This window comes from Pyxicephalus adspersus, chromosome 2 (assembly GCF_032062135.1).
Source record: "Pyxicephalus adspersus chromosome 2, UCB_Pads_2.0, whole genome shotgun sequence".
NCBI classification, from domain to species: domain Eukaryota; kingdom Metazoa; phylum Chordata; class Amphibia; order Anura; family Pyxicephalidae; genus Pyxicephalus; species Pyxicephalus adspersus.
In genome coordinates, this window is record NC_092859.1 from 60,082,057 (window position 1) to 60,090,423 (window position 8,367).

Below are 8,367 nucleotides of genomic sequence, written 5' to 3' on the forward strand. Positions count from 1 at the left end.
GGAGAGATGCACAGCACAATGCAGGATTTCTGCATTGTGCTTGACATCTCACTGCAGATGCCAGCAGCAATAGCAAATCTTTTATTTCTGCTAGAGGAGCTGCGGACACTGGGTGAGTATTTCCTTTCAGTTGTAATCCGATTTTCATACAATGTATGACAATCGGATTGCAATATAACATTTGTTTACATTTAACCACCTGGTGAGAAAAACTCGGGGTTAACGAAAATTGCAAAAGTTTTTACCCCGAGCATGCTCGGGCTTAACGGCCAGGTGGTTAACCAATGTAATTGTTACATGACCATTGCTAGCTCATTTTGGCCATTGCAAACTTGCAATTGTTATTATGGGATTATATTTTGTATATTACCAGCTGCTTTCTTTCTCATGGCCCAACCAGTGTGGAAAGAAGGACACAAGATGTTCATAAGAGCACGGACCAGGCAGTTTACACAAATCCACCTGTACATCCACAATTCCTGTATTCAGTATTCCATGTTTTTGTATTTACCTTTCTAAAAAAGATTTATTATTGGGTGCCTATTTAGTGAGATAATCAGAAAGCCTCACCATTTGTGCTACAGGTATGTATCTTTTTTATTGGATTCTTCATTAGAAAAAATATATATTCTATAGCAATTACCTGCTTCTATGGGCAGACCCCTTGGAAAAACTTTTATTTACCTAGATGCTTGTGCAGAAAATGCATTTGACAGGGACGTATTATGATATCTTGTCATGTTTGTAAAAACACAAATCTACCATTAAATACTAAGAAATAAAATGTATTTTGGGTGGTCTGCCTACATAACCACAACATTCCATGCCCAACATTCATACAAGTGACAATGGTGTGTTCAGCAGTCAGAAAACATGATGTAACTTTGTGCTACTGAATAACAATTTTAATTAAACAAATGCGTCTACCTATGATATTTTCCAAGCCTGTTAAAAAGTTAGTCATAGAACAACAAAGGATTAGGCGTAGTCAAGAAAAAGAAGTTCTTTCAGTACACTTAAATAACAGTCTTCATAAACTTTTCCACATTGTTGTGACACAAGTGACTTATGTTATAAAGCAATTCTCATGTCCATCATTCAATTTAAGACATGTACTCACTACACATATCATGGGAATTGTAACTGGAGGCTTAGAAGATTTGAAAGACCTATTCTAGCATTCCATATTAGTAGAAGTGTTGCACCAATTCATGTCAGTGTAGTTAAGAGCAAGGCTAGAACAGAACAATGTTCCTAGTATATGTTTAAATTGATATGTTATATATTGTGATTGTCCCTTATGATGCTTTTGTATTCAAAGCCAAACTCTCTATCCAGTGCTCTCCTTCTTTTTACCTTTAATACTTGTTATACTGAAGATTTTAGAATGGCCAAGTGATGGTGCCGGGTCTTTTTTCAGCAAAGTGGTCCTCAGTTGATGCAGAAGGGTGTTGAAGTCAGAGCTGCTCCCTGCATCATTACAATCAAAAGTGGGTTCAGGACACTGCACACTTAATGTTCTAGGATGAATGTTACCATATTATTTGTAGCATATTTGATTGTCAGATTGCATTCAACAATTAACTTATTTAGGCTTATTTAATAACATAAATCACACCAGGAGTTTTTGGGTGTTTTGTCATTAAAGACTGTTGAGAGTCTGATTGCAGTCAATACCCCTTTTTCATACATTAAACTCTCTAGAAGTTCTAGAAAGGTGCAGCCACTGTGTAGTTCTACTGAGCAGGAGGCTGTCTTAATGTCTAGACCAACGTACATGTAGATTTGAAAATCATTTTTTTTAAATGACATCGGTTTTCAGTTTATTTTTGTAATTGTGCGGAGTGATTGAACAATCACTCCGCACAATTACAAAAATACATAAAAGTTACATTTAAAATAAAATAAAATAAAATGTAAAATAAAAGTTACATTTCACTTGCTCTATATTGTTGGTCCCACAGAGATATGTTGCTGCTTCTTCAGAAGCCCTTCAGTCAGGCAAAAGCCCTGCAGAGCTCTAAAGTGAAACACTATGCAAATGCAAGCACTGCATTTGGAATGAATGTAAACGTTTACCTGCAAAATAAAGCCATTAAAAAAACATAGACCATCTAAACTCACTCTAACATATATTTATAAGATCATTATCATTTTTTTTATAGTAAAGGAAACCTTTGGTGATCTCAGGCTTGCAAAACCATAATCAAGCTTGAAGAACTTTACTGTTAGTGTATAAGGCAGTCCATGACAGTAATAAAGGAGTAGAAGTAAGTGATGTTGTTATCCTTTATGGAGTAACCACATACTATTTTTTTAATAAATAGGATAGCATTTGTATGCATATTTGCCTCCCAAAACACAGGAAATACCCATAATACTCCATACCAGCTGGCCTTTTTGACCTCTAAACAATTGAAGTCCTAAAATCAGGTCTACTTCTGCCAATACTCACAAATATCAGTAGGGTAAAGGCAAGTATTTTGTTATAATTTGTAGGACAAGGCATAAAACAAGTCAGCATATGATACATGAAAACTCAAAACACAAATTTAAAAAAACAGATCTAGGTCAGGGTTTCCAATAACATTGTTAATGGGACTTAAACATTTTTATTTAGGAACAGGGAACAAATGTGACTAAATCTGGCAAACAAGTAGGCAGCAAATGCTCAAAGAACTAATATAATGCTTTAAAATTTTTCCCAAGGAAAAACTATGAAATAATTTTAATATTTGAGAGACACAGACACTTTGATATGGCTGACACAACATAACCAAAAAAAAGATTATTATTCTGTCAGACTTCATACCAAAACATGCTTTACAATTTATATTGTACACACCTACTAATAAATATATGCACAATTTTTCATTCATGCAGGGAAAATGTACAACTGGCATGACACCTGTCATAACACATTATCTATGCGAAGGAAAAGCAATAAAAGTCAAGATAATACTTATATAGTGTCTTGGCCCAACAGGGGCATGCTATAACTAAATAAACAGGTCAAAACTGACTGTAGTTAGTACCAAGTGATTAGACAGTCATTGCCAAGGGATATCCAGAGTTAACATCAAAGAAAGAGTTAAGTCAGTAATCAATGAAATGTCAGGGTAGGCAGATTACAAGCAAGGAATCATGACAAGCAAAATACAAAATAGCAGAGTGGCATTTTTAAACTAAGAAATGCTAAAATAGGCAACTTGAAAATTGAACAACTTGCTTGTATAGGATTCAAAATGCTCAATACTTTTGCCAAACACCTGCTGATATGAGCCAACCTCTAGAGTGAAGGGGACACAATAGGGGTCGCTAATGTCCAGTTCTTTTAGGGGGTTTCCAAGCAGACCATCAGAGATGAGACAGTAGATCCTAATTTATTTTATTTTTTTTTAATTTTTATTGAGAGACCAAGGTTCATACAGTAAAGTGAGATTTTTACATTTCACATTTCAAATCAGCAGTATGACATCCAACAATAAATAAAGTGCATACATTATAGTTAGGTAACATTGTTATGGCTATGAGGGGAACCAAGACATCTCCAATTTTCAAAACTTTTATAAAGAAAGTGGGTTACTACACATAGAAAGGGGAAAAGTAAAGAAAAATGGGGGGGGGTTACCGAACCGCTGTGTAATCAAACACACTCTCGGTATATCGTCAGACTATGAGTAAACATTGACCTTTATACAAATATAGACTTAAGGGGGGTTGTAACAGGTTACAATATTCCTCAGTGGTAGTAAAGTGGATCCAGTGGTACCAGGTCTGGGAAAATGTATCTGCCCTCTTAGCATCAGTGGAAATCTAGTCCTCCATTTGATGAATATTAGCTACCCTTTTCAGCCAATGCACTACAGTCAGGGGGGGGGGGGGGGGGGGGGGGGGGGGGCGGCATATTTTTCCAAAAGGCTGGGACACAAGCCTTAGCTGAGTTTAAAAGGTGTCTCAGTAGAGAGTTGCTATAGCCCTTACGGGACATGTCTGAGATGTGAAGGAGCGCCAGAGCTGGATTATGTCTGATATCCACCTCTGTAAGTTTCAAGATGACATCAGCCATGGAATTCCAGTACAATTGCAATTTGGAGCACTCCCATATATGAAGCAACGTACCCTGCGCATCACCACATCTCCAGCAAGAGCTGTCCGACTGCGGGAAGATTTTAGCGAGTTTCACGGGCGTCCTATACCAGTGGGTGGCCAGCTTATCGTTGGTTTCCTGATATTTATTGCAGCTAGACACCTTATGGCAGAAGTGGAGTAGCATGTCTCTCTGGTCATCCATAAAATGGGTGTTGAATTCAGCTTCCCATCTAGTCACAAATGGGGGGGAATCCGGCGTATGTGCGGTTACCAGGGTTTGGTAGGCATAGGAAAGTGTACCCCGCATAGGTTATCCAGTAGCACACAGGGCCTCCAAAGGCAGGAGGGATCGGGCAAATGCACAGGGTCGTGGCTAGGATCTCAAAACATAGGTAAATTGTATGTGACACAAGGGTGACAGTGAGGGGAGTTCCCTGTCTGATTGTAGGGTTGGTATATGTATCCATTCCCCATTTTGCAGGAAGTGTGACGCTCTGTATACCCACAATTTACGCCATTGGCGAAATATAGGGTCAGAAAGACCCGAGGGAAACCCAAGATTGCCCAGAATTGGAGACAGAGGGGATGGGTATGTGGCTATGTTCTGGGAGGCAAAGTATTTAGCGACCACTTTCAGGGTCTCACCAATCAAAGGGTGGTTGATCATAGTGACCCTGGCCAGCGATGGTGCCCAAGTCAACGTGTCAATCGAGGTAGTGGAGCACACATTTTCCAGTCTAACCCATAACTTAGAGTTACTGTTGGTGCACCAATCCAGCAACCTGGACAGATGCACAGCTTGATGGTACAAAACTAGGTCGGGGAACGCCATTCCTCTGTTGGCTTTAGGGAGTCTCAACACTGTCATCCTAATCCTGGGCGATCCTGTGTGCCAGACAAACTTTATAAACTCTAAGCGGAATTTCTGCAATACATAGTGTGGAATATGTATTGGAAGGGCTTGTAACATATACAGTAACCTAGGCATAACATTCCTTTTAAGCACGTTATATCTCCCAAACCAGGTAAAGGCCAACTGCTTCCATCTCTGTAAGTCTCTCTGGACTCTGTTTAGTAGCGGTATAAAATTGAGGTCAACTACTTGCGTCAGTTTAGCGGGGATCTGCGTGCCCAGATAGGAGATGGCCGTGGTGGACCATTTAAAGGGGAAGGAGGGGGCTAACGCCTCCCTAGTTGCCCGGGGAAGGATAACACTCAGTGCCTCGGACTTTTGCAGATTTATTTTGTAATTAGAGAGCGAAGCATATCTATGCAATTCCCGCATAAGATTAGGTAGGGTGGTTACTGGAGCAGCAACGTAAAAAAGTAGGTCATCTGCATAGGCAGCTACTTTGTGCTCACTAGACTTAATCTGTACTCCCCTAATGTCCTCAATAATACAGATCAAGCGTAAGAGGGGCTCCAGGGTCAACACAAACAGCAGGGGGACAGTGGGCAGCCCTGCCTTGTCCCATTGGCAATGCGAAATGGCTGCGAGAATTCGCCACTGACCCGTACGCTAGCACTAGGGTAGGAAAATAATGTCTCAATGCAGGTCAAGATACGAGTGGGAAGGCCCAAGTGCGCCAGAGTGGCATGTAAAAACGTCCAGTCCACCCGGTCGAATGCTTTCTCAGCATCAGTGGAGAGGAGCATCAGGGGAACTCTATGGGCATGTGCGTAATCAATGGCATCCAAGGTGCATATCATGTTGTCCCTGGCTTCCCTTAGCGGGAGAAATCCGCTTTGGTGGACAATGTCGTTCAATACCGGGGCCAGTCTATGTGCCAATGTTCCGACGAACAGCTTCAAATCACTGTTGAGCAAGGATATTGGTCTATAGCTGAAACAGAGGAGGGGGTCTTTGTCTGGTTTGAGTTTGACCGATATATGGGCCGCTAGTGTGTCTTGGGGGAGGCTGTGGTCATTGGAAAGCGTGTTCAGTGCTGTGACCAGGTGTGGGCCCAGGATATGAAAACATTTCTTGTAGTAGGCTAATGTTAGGCCATCTGGGCCAGGTGCCTTCCCTGAAGCTGCCCAGCGTATCACTGCGTGTGATTGGTTTATCTAGTGTCTCTATAATTTCGGGTGACAGTGTCAGCAATTCGGAGGCACTGAGATACTCCTGAATTTTGCTCAATCGCTCAGAAGGAGGCACATCTCCAGGGTCCGTTCGCAGATTATATAGCTGTCTGTAGTAGTCATGAAAGGTTTGGGCGATATCGGATGTAGTGTGCTCTAACGTACCCAAGGGTGTTCTTACACTGGGAATGTACATAGCCGCCTTCTTAGACTTAAGCGCTCGCGCCAGTGCCCTACCACAATAATTGGCATGTTCGTAATAGAACCATTTACATCTGAGTAGTTGTGCCTTAGCCTTTTCCCTATAGAGAGAGAGTTGATTTGTGTACGAGTGACATGTAGTTGGGATTCCAAGTCCATTGTTGGGAGCCTTTTGTGTATCATCTCTAAGCGATGAAGCTCCTGCAATAATGTTTCTAGTCTTTCCTTGTTTAGTCTATGAAGTCTGCAGCCCTGCTGTATGAACAGTCCTCTAATGTAACATTTGTGAGCTTCCCATACATGGAGCGGGTTATTTGTAGACTCTGCATTACTGGCAAAGAAAAAGGTAAGCTCTTCCTCAACCTTTGCAGACAGTCCTGGGGCTTCAAGCACTGTCTTATTAAGCCTCCATGAACTAGATTTACAATTCTGGAGTCTCCCGGAGACTTCTATTGTGACTGGGGCATGATCAGAGAATGTTATGGAGCCAATACCTGAGTCAAGGATGTTGAATACGCCAAATATCTATTAATTGATTGTCACGAAGCAGGGTTTTCAGCCGTTTATGGTAGGAGAAGAGTAGATGTGAACATCCTTTGGACACATCCATGGACGGGTTTAGAGTTAGGTTAAAGTCTCCACCAACTATGATGGTACCTTTGGCCACCTCAGATAGGAGTGTCAGCACATGTTCGAGTAGGGTCAATTGACCCACGTTGGGTAGAAATATATTCACAAATGTGTACATCTGTTTCTCTATTGTACCCTGGATAAGGAAGTAGCAAACTTCTGTATCCACTTTACACAGAGAAAGGGACCAAGGAAGGGAGCCGTCCAATAGGATGCTCACTCCTCTGGATTTGGAATCTGGAGAAGTGCTGTGGTAGCTATATTTGGCTTGTTTGGTATGCATGGCTGGTACCTTATCATGACGGAAGTGCATCTCTTGTAGAAAAGCAGTATGACATCCGCCTTTCCGAAGGGTGTTAAATAAAATTGAGTGCATGGAGGATGAATTTAGACCCTTAACATTCAGGGATGTGAGTGTGATGGACATAGTTTGTTTTGGTCAGATAGGAGAGGTGTGGGAAGAGGAAAATGGGAGGGGGATGAGGGCCAATACAAAAATTAGAAAATTTAAAATAAAAGCCTAAAGAACCAGTACAGTAGGGTTACACAAAAAAGGTAGAGCTCTAAGCTCTATAACTAAGGTGTTGTATTGTAAAAATTCCACAACTCCGACCTCTGAGAGAGGGCGGGTGCACCTACGTGGGGGGTAGTGTAGGCAAGAACGCCGCGAGCCGCCGGTACACCAGCGGCAGCACTGAAAAACATACACATAACTTTGAGGCAGGTAATATAGCACAGACAAGGAGAAACATCACCTCCCAAAAACTCAGAATCAGTGGTAACAAAGGCTACAACATGGACCCATAATACATATAGTTGATAGGTTAGGAAGGGGTCTAGGATCCCCATAGTGTACATTAAAGAAAGGTCCCATAGTGGGAGCCAATCAGGTGCTTAATATTTCCCATCAGCAACAAGGGCCAGGCTATGGCTATGTTTCTCAGCTGCAAAATAGGGAGGTACCATCGTACTTGTCTTAGGACTGTAACGGATCATAATAGGGGAGTCCCATATGACACTATGCTTATAGTAAGATGCGTAGCGTCCATGAATCTGGATGGTGGAAGTTTTGACGCAGGACTTAAGGCCCCTACAACGGCGATAGTAATACTAAACGGGTAAGTCAGCAGTCTGGAATCTTAAAGTGCAACTTAACGTTTAACAAAGGCTACAACATGAACCCTTAATACATCGCAACTTATAGTGTCAATCCTTATGTCCAGCTGAGGAGTTGGGAAGGGGTCTAGGATTCCCATAGTATACAGTAAAGAGAGGTCCCAAAGTGGGGACCATTTAGGTACTTAATATTACCCAGGACTGCAACAAGGGCCAGGCTATAAGGTGTTGCTCAGCTGCAGTACT